Here is a 13,594-nt window from a genome sequence, read left to right on the forward strand (position 1 = left end):
GCACCCTGAGATGTAAATACTGGTAGAATGCTCCTTGAGATGTAAACACTGGTAGAATGCTCTATGGGATGCAAACACTGGTAGAATGCTTCCTGAGATGTAGACACTGGTAGAATGCTCCCTTGGATCTAAACACTGGTAGAATGCCCCATGGGATCTACTTATTATTAGAACGCTCTCTGGGTCCTGAATTTGGCAGCTTAAAAATGCAATACTCTAGAAGCGAGGATAAACCGTTAGAGAGAGAGAGAGAGAGAGAGAGAGAGAAAGAGAGAGAGAGAGAGAGAGAGAACATAATGCCAATTGCAGTGCCCTTAATTACTCAAGATGATTTTTCCGTTATATACTATGTCAATATAGATAATACACATTTTATCGATTTTTAATTTAGACAAAATGTTATAGATGTGTTATTCATTTCAGTTACTGTTATATTCTTGCATTCTTCGTCTGTCCATGTATCTTAGTGGTATCATAAGTTTCATTTTCCACGTTAACCATTAAATTATTTTTATTTTTGTCTCTCTCCTCTTGTCATAATATCTTGATATTTCTAGTCTCTCTCTAATCTTAACCTCGCCTCACTCATGAGCAGTCAGAGTTCGATCCTATGGGGAAGAACGGCTTTGGGCCCCTTCATAGAAAATGCAATGTGTTTTTAAGTTGATCTAAGAAATGATTTGTGTACCTGGTGTTTGTCGACTGTTGTGGGTAGTGTTTGGATGGAGGAGGAGGGGGAGGAGGAGGAGGAGGAGGGCTGGCTAGCATTCTACTAGTGTTTACATCCCAGTGAGCATTCTACCAGTGTCTATATCCCAGGGAGCATTCAACCAGTGCCTACATCTCAGAGAGCATTCTACTAGTGTCTACATCCCAGGGAGCATTCTACCAGTGTCTATATCACAGGGAGCATTCTACCAGTACATCCCAGGGAGCCTTCTACCAGTGTCTACATCTCAGGAAGCATTCTACCATTGTCTACATCCCAGTGAGCATTCTACCAGTGTCTACATCATAGGGAGCATTCTACCAGTGCCTACATCTTAGGGAGCATTCTACCAGTGTCTACATCACAGGGAGCATTCTACCAGTGTTTACATTCTACTTAGCATTCTACCAGTGTTTACATTCTACTTAGCATTCTACCAGTGTTTACATTCTACTTAGCATTCTACCAATGTCTACATCTCAGGGAGCATTCTACCTAAAATGGCTCCTTGGTGATCAGAGGGTTCACAACCCTAGAGCCAGTTTTTATTCATTCCTGTAGGTAAATGAATTTGTGTACAGGTGCAATTTCATATGAAAAGGGTCAATTTGGGTTTTCTGATAGACAATAAAAAGTACTTTCACATGCGTGTTGATGGCCATGCGTGTATGTGAGTGTATGTACGTGCGCACGTACACGGACGTAAGTACCTTAGTCGCGAGAGACCAAAAACAACAAAATAAATCGAGGCCCAATCAGACCTTGAATCATACCAATGTTCTCGATAGATGATGGAGGATTCGAGTGCCAAGAGGAGAGGGGAGGGAAGGACTAGGGACCCTTCTGGCTCGCTCCTTCTTCCCCCCGCCCCCCTTCGGCAATCTGGCTCTCCGAATTCGCTTTATCAAGGCGTATTGGCTGTTCCTCGCTACCTAAAACAATCTCGGGGCCACCACATATGACACCCCGCCGCCTCAGTAGCACCCCGTTAGAATATGAAGATGGTCTCTGTAATATGCATCTCGTGGGGTAACAAATGCTAACGCGGACACCCACTGCTGCCCCTAGGGAGGGCCTTCTCCTCCTCCTCCTCCTCCTCCTCCAGGGGACCGTCCCTCCTTCCTCCTTCCTCCTCCTCCTCCTCCTCCAGGGGACGTCCTCCTCCTCCTCCTCCTCCTCTCCGTCGCAGTATGGGCTCCCGGCCGAATATTGTCTGTTATTGGGGCGCGTCTCGATCGCATCCTCTCGGCCTCGACTTGGTCTTCGATCGTGCGATCTTGACGCAGAACAGGGACGTTTTCGGATACTTCCAGACGCCGTTGGGCGGTTAAGCAGGACCTCACGTCCTTCGTCTGTAACCTGAAAGACGCGTCATGCGTTTCTCGTCGTTTCCAACGACGCCGATTTCCGTAGCCGAACGCGTGTGCGCGCGGGAATCCGGACGCAAAAATCGGCCATTGCTATACTCAACACGCCATCTTCATACATTTATATGTTAGCCACCTGACTCCTGGGCAGTTGCGACGGAGGCCCTCGGGGATATCCGCCCTTGGAGCCCGCCCTCCGTAGGACCCATTTCCCCTCGCGGCGAGACCGGAGGGAAGCGCCCTTTGTGTCCAGGGGGTTGGGGGGGGGGCGGGGGGGGGAGAGTATTAGGCGGGAGAAAACAGCTGCGGGGAACAAAAACAGAAAATGGGGTATTATTGGTAGCCGCAAGATGATGTGGAATTGATTCTGTAACAGATACAAAAATGACGTCCCCGGGATATTGGACCTTATTCCGGAGCTCCATACGGCCCCCTCCTCCACCTCCTCCACCTCCTCATCCTCATCCTCCTCCTCCAATCTCGATTTAGGCCCGACAGGGTCTTATTGAAAAAAATCCCCGCCGAATTTTGGAAGGGGGGCTTATGGACACCCCCTGTCTTTCCCCCCAACCAGCCCCAACTTCCCAGGGGGATTGGGGAAGGGAAGAGGGGAGGAGGGGATTAAGAAATGATTGGAGGTGATGCCTACTGTGACGCCTTATGGAAATGATATGATGGAAATGATTTTGTTAATATAATAATACAAAGTTTTCATTTCCTATATTGGTTCATTTTCCCTGGGGGCTTCTGAAAGAATATTCCATCTCCATCAGTCAATATAATTGATCACTTGATTACACTGAATGATCATCCGATGATTTTAATATCTCCATTAAAGGGAAAACATCCTAAATATTATTTGGTATTATTGCAAACCTTGATTATACTTGACAATAGACTAAATATTTTAAAAATTATTTTTCAAACAAAATAATTCCTACATTTTCAATTTGCAAATCACAAATTCAATATACAGTCATTTTCGGGGGTGTAATTATATCCCTTACATACCCACGAGGGACGTCTCTATATCGTCGTGGTTACCCAATCCGATAACTTGCCATCTACTGTGACACACTCGGTGTCACATGTGCTGCACATATACTTTCATATGTGGCTCACCGCAAAAAAAAGATGGTGGTGAGTGAGCATAACCTTTATGTATGTCTCGTAACGTGGGAGTTTGTACTTACTAACTTTTATAATATATATATATATATATATATATATATATATATATATATATATATGTGTGTGTGTGTGTGTGTGTGTGTGATGTATATATATGTATATATATATATATATATATATATATATATATATATATATATATATATATATATATACTAGACTATATATATTTGTGTGTGTGTGTATGTGTGTGTGTATATCTATAGCTACCTCAATACAGGACACTAACTATCAATCCAGCTTAATTTTTTTACACACTGAGAATACTTCTTTTTTTTTTTTATTAATCCACAAAAATCGCCATAAATCACACCCCCCACCCTCCACCCCGCTCCTTCTCCTCCGCGAATCCCGTTTTTCTTTTTCTTTTTTTTTTAATCCCGCCACTCAATAGATAAATAAATAAATAAATATATATACGCGAGAAACCGAGTTCAATAAAGCGGTTCATTAAGGGCCCCTCCTCGAAGCGACATATTGTGGTATTCAATAATGGTAATTGCTATACAATGATACCGTCCTCTCCCCTTCTGAAAGGCAGACTTAAACAGACACACACACACAGACACATACACACACACACACATGCACACACACATACATAACGCGCACACACGCGAGCACGCATACGCATATACGTGCTCGCTGTAGTATAGTAGTTGAACTCATCCCTCAATAAAATTGATAAAATTCGCCCGAATATTTTTTGCGATTTTCAAGCGACTTCGTATTCGAAGTCAGACATTTATAATGAATTTCCCTTTATTTCATTTTTTTATTTCTTGTGTATTTCTCAATTCCTCTTCGCTATCTTTCATTGTTTCTCTCTCTGGTTCGTTTTGAAATGCATTGTCGTACGAATGACGCATTTGCGAAAAAGTGCTTCATTGGATGGGACTTTCACAGCTACATTCCGTCTTTCATTTGTCTGGATTTCATAGTTGTAAATGTCGTCTTTCATCGCTGACTTTCGAGGCATTATTCTTCTTTTTTTCCACACAGTTTTCATATATGTCTTTCATTCCTGACTTTCATAGCCAAAGTCACAGCTGTGAATGTGTCTTTCATCGCTGACTTTCACGGCATTATTCTTCATTTTTTTCCACACTGCTTTCTTATATGTCTTTCATTCCTGACTTTTATAGCCAAAGTCACAGCTGTAAATGTCTTTCATCGCTGACTTTCACGGCATTATTCATCATATTTTTCCACACAGCTTTCATATTTGCCTTTCATTCCTGATTTTCATAGTATCCCTCGTTTTTATCTTACAGCTATAATTTTTGTCTTTTATGGTCACTTTCAAGTGAAGTGAGATTTTTATGTATTTCGATTCAGCCCTGTCGAGGAGAGCGGGAACTGAACTTTTTAATATGAATTGAAACTAGGACAAATTCTGTTTCATCTTTTATACTTTGATATTACTAGAGAGTGTTATAGAGTAATAGGTCTCTATAGAGAAACGTATACTCAGACTAATAAATAATATATATATAAATAATATATAATATATATATATATATATATATATATGTGTGTGTGTGTGTGTGTGTGTATAATATATATATAATATTTCTATATATAAGATATATATATTAATATATATATATATATATATACATATATATGATATATTATTATATATATACAAGTAGATTGATAGAATATTTTTATATACGAATTATGATATATATATATATATCATATATATGTATATATATATATCTATATATATATATATATATAATGTATAGAATATAAATGAATTATATAAGTGAGATTCCAATGTATAAACCCTTTAAGTCATAAACATTTATTAAAATAAGACTTATTAAATATTGATTACTTTTTTATGATATTTGCAAAATCTGTCTTTGTTTTTCTAATTGATTTGCAAAATAAACCTTGATTCGACCCAAACCCATCAGAGTAAACCATAAGTAGCCCCTGGAGAGAAAAAAAAAACTTGAACCATCAAAAGTGACCGAAGTAGGGTCAACGAACAAGATATTTCCTCCTTCCCCTACTCCTCCTCCACCTCCCCTCCCCCACCCCTCCTCCCCTTCCCCCAAGCCATCTTTAGCTGGCAGCAGATCAGTATCTGGAGAAGGTACGAGAGAAAAAAAATAATGAAGATCTCTCATAGAGAGAGAGAGAGAGAGAGAGAGAGAGAGAGAGAGAGAGAGAGAGAATGATGAAAATAGAAAATAAAATAAGAAAAACAAACCGTTTTAAAGAAAAAAAAGCCATGAAAAGGGAAAACGAAGCACCAGAAGAAAATAAAAACCTCCACCACTTATTAAAGAAATGAAAAAAAACACGAAACGGAAAATGAAGCAATGTAAGGAAAAACTCAACCACTCTAAAGAAAAGATAAAAAAAAAAAAAAGACATGAGAATGGAAAACGAGACACTGGAAGAAGACAAAAAACAAAAATATAACAAAATAAAAAAAAAAAAACCCACCACTTTAAAGAATAATTAAAAAAAACATACAAAATTTAAACGAGATACTGGAAGAAGACGGAACTCCGCCCCGCTCCCCCACCCCCCACAAAAAAAAATAATAAAACCTACACGGACGATAACGTAAAAAGTGATTTTGAATAAAAGCTCCCAAAATAGCAATGAAAGAAAAAAACTTATTTAAAGAAAAAATTAAAGAATAAAGAAAGGCTCGAATAGAGAAAACGAGACACTGGAAGATAAAAAAAACAAAAGTAAATAGAAAAAATAATCTGCACCAAGAATAACGTAAAGAAGTCAAGCAAGAGGAGAGAGAGGATGGATATTAGCGACAAAGATGGAGGCGCCATAAGTCATGTCATCAGAAAGCAATTACTGGAGGAGGAGGAGGAGGAGGTTGCTGGGGACCTCCTCCCCTATCCCCCTGCCCCCCTGTACTAGGAGGGAGGTGGAGAGTGAAGGAGGTAGGAGGTGTTATCAAGAGCCTTCTTCTTCTTCCACTTATTTTTCCTCTTTTCCTCCCTACGAGAAGCTTCTTTCCTCCTCCTCCTCCTCCTCCTCCTCCTCCTCCTCCTCAGAGGGTGCTCTCTCTCTCTCTCTCTCTCTCTCTCTCTCTCTCTCTCTCTCTCTCTCTCTGATAACGTTTCCCGATCGGGTTTTCATATTAGAACATCTACAGGAGAAGTGAGAGGGGGGCAGGGGGTTAGTATCGGTTTTTTGACTGCCCCCTTGGTTATGCTCTCTCTCTCTCTCTCTCTCTCTCTCTCTCTCTCTCTCTCTCTCTCTCTCTGCTATACCCCTTTTCTGTATTACTGCAAATTTAGCTAATAAAAAAAACATTTACAGAAATGTAAAACAAGTACAAAAAACTTCTAGCAACTGATAGCAACTACTAGCAACTCTGATCAACTGCTTAGCAATTGATAGCAACTATTAGCACCTGCTAGCAAATTTCACTAGCTGGCAGAAACTGTAAGCAACTGCTAGCAACTGCCAGAGACTCTTAGCAATTATTGGCATCTGTTAGGAACTGTTAGTACCTGCTAGCAGCTCCTAGCAACTGCCAGCAACCGCTAGCAACAGTTTTAAGAAATAGGCAACATTTTTATACCCAAGATCTAAATGGAACAGTCTCTCCACTTCTGTAGGTCGTCTTATACAGCCTGCAGAGTTTCCTTTACATAAATGCAAAATATTTTATGAATTCATCTACTTATCTTTTGCCTGTAAATGGCTCTCAAATCTATTTACGTATTTGATAGCATTCGTCTTTTTGTCTGTACGTCTGTTTGCATCTCATCTACAATGGAATAGTTAAGTTACTAATCGCTTGTCTGTTTCTGTCCCCAATCTATTCACGTAGTATTTGAAAGCATTCGTCTTTTTGTCTGTACGTCTGTCTGCATCTCATCTACAAAGGAATAGTTAAGTGACTAATCGCCTGTCTTTTCCTGTCTGGCCCCTCTGGGAAGGAAGAGTTGTCCTGTCTGTCCCGTCTGGGGTAGAAGAGCTGCTATTGGTGCGTCTGTTTCTGACCCATCCACAAACGAATACGTTACCCATAACAAGACGTCAACAGACCCGAACAGAAAACGGGATGCGTTTCGAACCAATTCGTCAACATCTCATAAATCATCGTTAAAACGGGTCTAACTTCATATTGGTGGGGGTGAGGGGATGAGGGGGCTAGGGAGGGAAGGGGGAGGGGGAGAGGGGGAGGGAGAAAGTGACGATGTGTAGGGGGAAAGGCCTTTTTATTCTCGCATCGCCTCAGCTGATTTATGTTCATTCGGCGGACTTTGATTTCGTTTATTGAATTTTCTCCATTTGATGGCGCATCTCTACCGAAGATGGGAGAAGGAGAAGAAGAAGAGATGAAGAAGGAAGAAGGGAGGAGGAGGAGGAGGAGGTGGAGGAACGCGCAAGCAAAGACAGAAAGGATTAACTGTTGATATTGTTTTGTTATTTTTCTTTTTGTGTTTGTTGGGGAGAGGGAGGGAAGGGGGAGGGATGATAATTGGGGAAGGGGTTTTTTGAGTCCGACCTTTTGACCAAAAGGAGAGAAGGGAGCGAAGAAGGAAGGAGGGAGAGGAGGATTGAAGGACGAGAGGAGAGGAGGATGATAATTGGGGAAGGGGTGGCATGGCCAAAAGGAAGAAGGAGGAAGGAAGGAAGGAGGAGGAGGAGGAGGAGGAGGAGGAGGAGGAACACGCAAGCAAAGACAGAAATGGTTTACTGTTGATATTGTTTTATTTTTGTTTTTGTGTTTGTTGGGGAGAGGGAAGGAGAGGAGAAGAGGGAAGGGGGAGGAGTGACAATTGGGGAAGGGGTGCTGAAGAGTTGAGAGAGATGAGACCGAGAGAGAGAGAGAGAGCGATGCGAGGAGAGAGCAGAAGGAGGACGAGGGGGGGGAGAGAGAGAGAGAGAGAGAGTTAAAACTTTCGTCATTATTCAAACATCATAGCCGTATCTGAAAAATTTGATCGCTTGGTTTATAATTAGAGCAAATTGTGTGTGTGTGTGTGAGAGAGAGAGAGAGAGAGAGAGAGAGAGAGACGAGAGAGAGAGGAGAGAGAGAGAGAGAGAATCTGTAGCTGAAACTACTGCTATTTTTGACAATCTTCCCTTGGAAGGGAACTATTTATATTCTATAGTTTGCGTTTTATTATTTTATGTTTTGCTACATTTTATTTGTCACGTTTTATATATTTTACAGTTCATACTTTATATTTTACATTTCACACGTTTCTTTATTAAATTTTACATTTTATATTTTATCAGTTTTACATCTTATAATTTTTATTCCATACATTATATTGTAATTTTTGTATTTTTTTACTTATCAGTTTTATACTGTACACTTTTACTCTTGTCCAAAAAATAATTACCCAAAATATTATACTAAATCTCAAAAAAAAATAATCCAAAAAATTAAGGAGGGGTGTGAACTGGACCCGGGGAAACGACCTTAGCCTTAGAGGCGGCCGGGGGTTGGGGGGCGCGATAAGGGTTGGGGGAGCGGCGCCCCTTAATGACTTTTGTAATATACAGTGAGTTATTCGGGTTCTCTGAAAGAATATGGACTAACTCGTCAGCTGAAGTTTCAGGAAATAGGTCAGAATTTTTACTATTAATCGAGAAATAGGTCAGAATTTTTTCACTATTAATCGAGAAATAGGTCAGAATTTTTTTACTATTAATCGAGAAATAGGTCAGAATTTTTTCACTTTTATCGAGAAATAGGTCAGAATTTTTTTACTATTAATCGAGAAATAGGTCAGAATTTTTTTACTATTAATCGAGAAATAGGTCAGAATTTTTTCACTATTAATCGAGAAATAGGTCAGAATTTTTTACTATTAATCGAGAAATAGGTGAGAATTTTTTTTTACTATTAATCGAGAAATAGGTCAGAATTTTTTACTATTAATCGAGAAATAGGTCAGAATTTTTTACTATTATTCGAGAAATGGGTCAGAATTTTTTACTATTAATCGAGAAATAGGTCAGAATTTTTTACTATTAATCGCGAAATAGGTCAGAATTTTTTACTATTAATCGAGAAATAGGCCAGAATTTATTTTTACTATTAATCGAGAAATAGGTCAGAATTTTTCTACTATTAATCGAGAAATAGGGCAGAATTTTTCTACTATTAATCGAGAAATAGGTCAGAATTTTTTTACTATTATTCGAGAAATAGGTCAGAATTTTTTACTATTAATCGAGAAATAGGTCAAAATTTTTTACTGTTACTCGAGAAATAGGGCAGAATTTTGTACTATTAATCGAGAAATAGGCCAGAATTTATTTTTACTATTAATCGAGAAATAGGTCAGAATTTTTCACTATTAATCGCTAATTAGGTCAGAATTGTTTTCAATTATTCGAGAAAGATAGGTCAGAATTTCTTGATAATATTAACTGGTCAGAATTTATTTATTCGAACAATAGGTAAACTTTCTTAATATGGAAAAATTGATCAGAATTTTTTGAAAATTTCGAAAAATAGGTCATATTTTTAAAAATATTAATCGAGAAATAGGTCAAAATTTCTTGGAATATGTTCAGGAAATAGGTCGGAATTTCTTTAACAATAATTAAGAAATAGGTCAGAATTTCTTTAAAACTATCACAAAGTAGGTCAGAATTTCTTTAACAATAATTAAGAAATAGGTAAGAATTTCTTTTAAAAAATAATTAAGAAATAGCTCACAATTTCATTAAAAATAAACTTAGAATTAGGTCACAATTCCTTTACAAATAACTAAGAAATACGTCGTAATTCCTTTATAAACAATTAAGAAATAGGTCACAATCTCTTGAAGAGATGAATAGGTCAGAACAGGGCAGGAATTAACCTCGGATTGAAGTAACACGCGATCAGTGCAGTTTACCTTGGCGGTTTCTACAAGCTGCTAATGAGTTGATTTTGTACAGGAAGTGTTCATAGTCCCCTAATGAGCAATTAATTTTGCCTCGTTTTCCTAAAACGCCCACGTATACGTGTGTATGTTTGTGTGTATCTATTACAAACAAGCTAATAGGTGTATAAGTTTGTGTATACACTTATGTATAACCTTGTGTATACACTCATGTATACTCGTCCTTCTGAACAAAATATAAAACCGAAGGCTACACTTTTTTTTTCTATTTTTTTCTTGAGGACAAAAATCACTCCCCGTCTTTCTTTTGTTGTCTCGTGTCTTGGTATCTCTTCTTCTGCCCCTTAACCTAATCCACCTCCTCCTCCCACCCCTCCCACTCCTCCTACTTCTCCTACCCCTCCTCCACCTCTTCCTTTTACCTCAACCGCCTTATACCTCATCTTTTACTCAATATCAGGAGCGCTATCTCTTGTCTCTTGCCGTCTTCAACCAGTCCGGAACGACTCGTAAATCTCACAGACACAGAAACAGACACTGGAGCTGGAGGGAGGGAGAGAGGGAGAGAGGGAGAGGGGAGGTGCTAGAGGGAAGGAATACGAAGGGTTTGGGGAGTGGGGGGAAGGGGGTAGGAGACGAGAAAACCCGACGAAAAACGACAAAAAACGACCCGCCACCCAAATGGAATAAGAGCATTTCAGAGAGGGAATCAAGACATAATACGGCCGGGTGTGACACGCTGAACGAGCCCCGGTCGCCGAGGGAGAGAGAGAGACAGAGACAGAGAGACAGAGACAGAGAGAGGAAGAAGTGCCCTTACAAAATGGTAGTCTCTCTCTCTCTCTCTCTCTCTCTGGGCGCTGCAAAGTGACCTCATTTTCTATGATGTATGAAGTGCTGGTGTTAAGGTTAAGAAGGCTCTTCCTCCTGATGTTCTTCTTTCCTCTTTCCTCCTCCTCTTCTTCTTCTTCTTCTTCCCCCAAAACCCACACACACACACACACACACACACACCTATACCTCCCTCCCCAGGGCTATACACGACCATTACAGCAATATGGCCACGCTAAAAGGCTACTTCTTTATTTGCATTTTGTTGGAGCTCGTCGCATTTTACCTTCTTATTCCCCGGCACGGGGACCAGAAGGGCATAAGAGCCCGGGAGGTCCTAAGGGCGCTTTTGGGACCCTTTAACGTAGAGGACCTCGACCCGGCAGCTCGGTGTCGGAATCCAGGCGTCTCTCGATAGACACTTGTATTATCCCTGGTAACACAAATGCGAGTTTTGTAAGCACGAATGTATTGTTGTGATATCCGGGAATCTGTAGATGATAGACAGCGGCCGCGGGGACGTCCTCTGGGGCGAGAATCCCGGGGAGGACGTCTTCGAAATCGACTCTAGAGGAACCGGGACATGACACTGTACTGACGTGGGTTTTACATATTACCAAAGAGGGCTGATGCTGCTGTGTTGGGGTCGTGTCGTCGATTTGCTTGAGAGAGCGAGATTGCGTTTGTGTGTGTGTTTGTGTGTGTCGAGGGGTAAAGAGGGGGGTGGAGGGTGGGGTCTGGGAGGGAGAGGCTGTGTCACCCTTCTGATACACTTAAATACATTTATGAAGGCTTTTTTCTCGGGTAGCTCTTTATGGTAAGAGAGACTTTTAGGGAAAGATCGTATTTATCGTCAGTTGCAAACCTCACGCCGCGGATTCGGCCTCCTGTTTTGAGCGCCTGGTGGGGGAAGGGGGGAGGGGAAGAAGAGGGGAGGCAGGCGATCCTTTGGGAAAGGGGAAGGAGAGGGCAATATATGATATATATATATATATATATATATATATATATATATATATATATATATATATATATATATATCGTGGTCATTTTTTACCAGATACCTATGTAATTGTAATAGCCACATGCCCTCTTAACATCTTGAATTCTTTGCTTTTTTTATTTTTCATTTTATCCTTTTTTTTTTTTACGCTTGTCACTACAAAGCCTTGAGATTTAACGTCCAAAGAAATATGAAGAAATCATGATGTCCGGTAGCAGGAAACGACCCCCGGATAGCATAATCACGACGAGGTCACGTTGCCGACTTAAAAAAAAAAAGAAAAAAAAAATTTTGAAAAGTTTAGGAGGGCATTGTGGCTATTACAATTACGTATATATATATATATATATATATACATATATTATATATATATATATATATATATATATCCATATATATATATATATATATATATATATATATATGGATATGTACATATATATATATATATATATATATATATATATATATATATATATATATATATATATATATATCCATATATATATATATCATATATATATATATATATATATATATATATATATGGATATATATATATATATATATATATATATATATATATATATATATATATATCCATACATATATATATATATATATATATATATATGTATATATATATGTATTATATATATATGATATATATATTATATATATATATATGTATATGGATATATATATATATACATATATATATATATATATATATATATATATATACATACATATATATATTCTGACACAGCCCTCTGTTTTTCTGGAGGATACATGAATGCCCTTTTGCTCAGCCATCTCCACATTCCAGCGACTCAGCAACCTCTGATTTTCCCTTTCCTCCTCCATCCTGAGATCTCAGGCTGTGAAACACCCATTCCATGAGCCTGTTCTCTTCCATTCTCTCCATTCACTCGAGCCGTTTACACGGGTTCGATCCCTCAGCGGAGAAATAACGAAAAGTGACATGAGCTTACCTAGATAATCATACTCTTGACCTCCGTGTTTTAAAAGGTTCCTATTTGGTGAGTGAGTTAATCGTCCTTCTACGGTGTTCAAGCTGCGAAAAGGCAACCAACCCCCTACTCTTCCCTCTCCCCCTTCGCCCCCTTCCCAACCCGCTCCCCCAAACCCCCCTGCCGCCCAATTGCGAGTTCAGGCGAAGCGATTTCAGAAGACTTACCACTCCATACTGAAAATAGCGTCATCAGCAAGTAGCTTTTCCTTTATTGGCACGAGAGAGATAGAGAGAGAAGGGGTGGGGGTAGGTGGGGGGGCAAACCATAAATCACCCAAAAACGAAACCACCCACCCACCTCCCCCTCCCCCCTTCTCCTCCTCCTCCTAACCACACCCCCGCCCGCGCCCCTTATCTAGCCAGAGCTCTACCTCTAGCCTGAAGCAGAAGAAGAAGAAGAAGAGACTATATACATGTGCTTCCCGAAGCAGTCCATCCCATCCACTCTTTCAAGACTCGGGGCTTTCAAGAATAAGGCGGCGAGCAGTAATATCGTATTCAAGGGATCGGGGGGTTGTGGGGGGAAGGGGGGAATCGCTCGATAAAAGGACCGCAAACTGACTCTCCGATCGTCGGCGGTCATTAGCCGCGGTCGTTCTCGTGATC

This window comes from Macrobrachium nipponense, chromosome 27, assembly GCF_015104395.2.
Source record: "Macrobrachium nipponense isolate FS-2020 chromosome 27, ASM1510439v2, whole genome shotgun sequence".
Lineage (NCBI taxonomy): Eukaryota > Metazoa > Arthropoda > Malacostraca > Decapoda > Palaemonidae > Macrobrachium > Macrobrachium nipponense.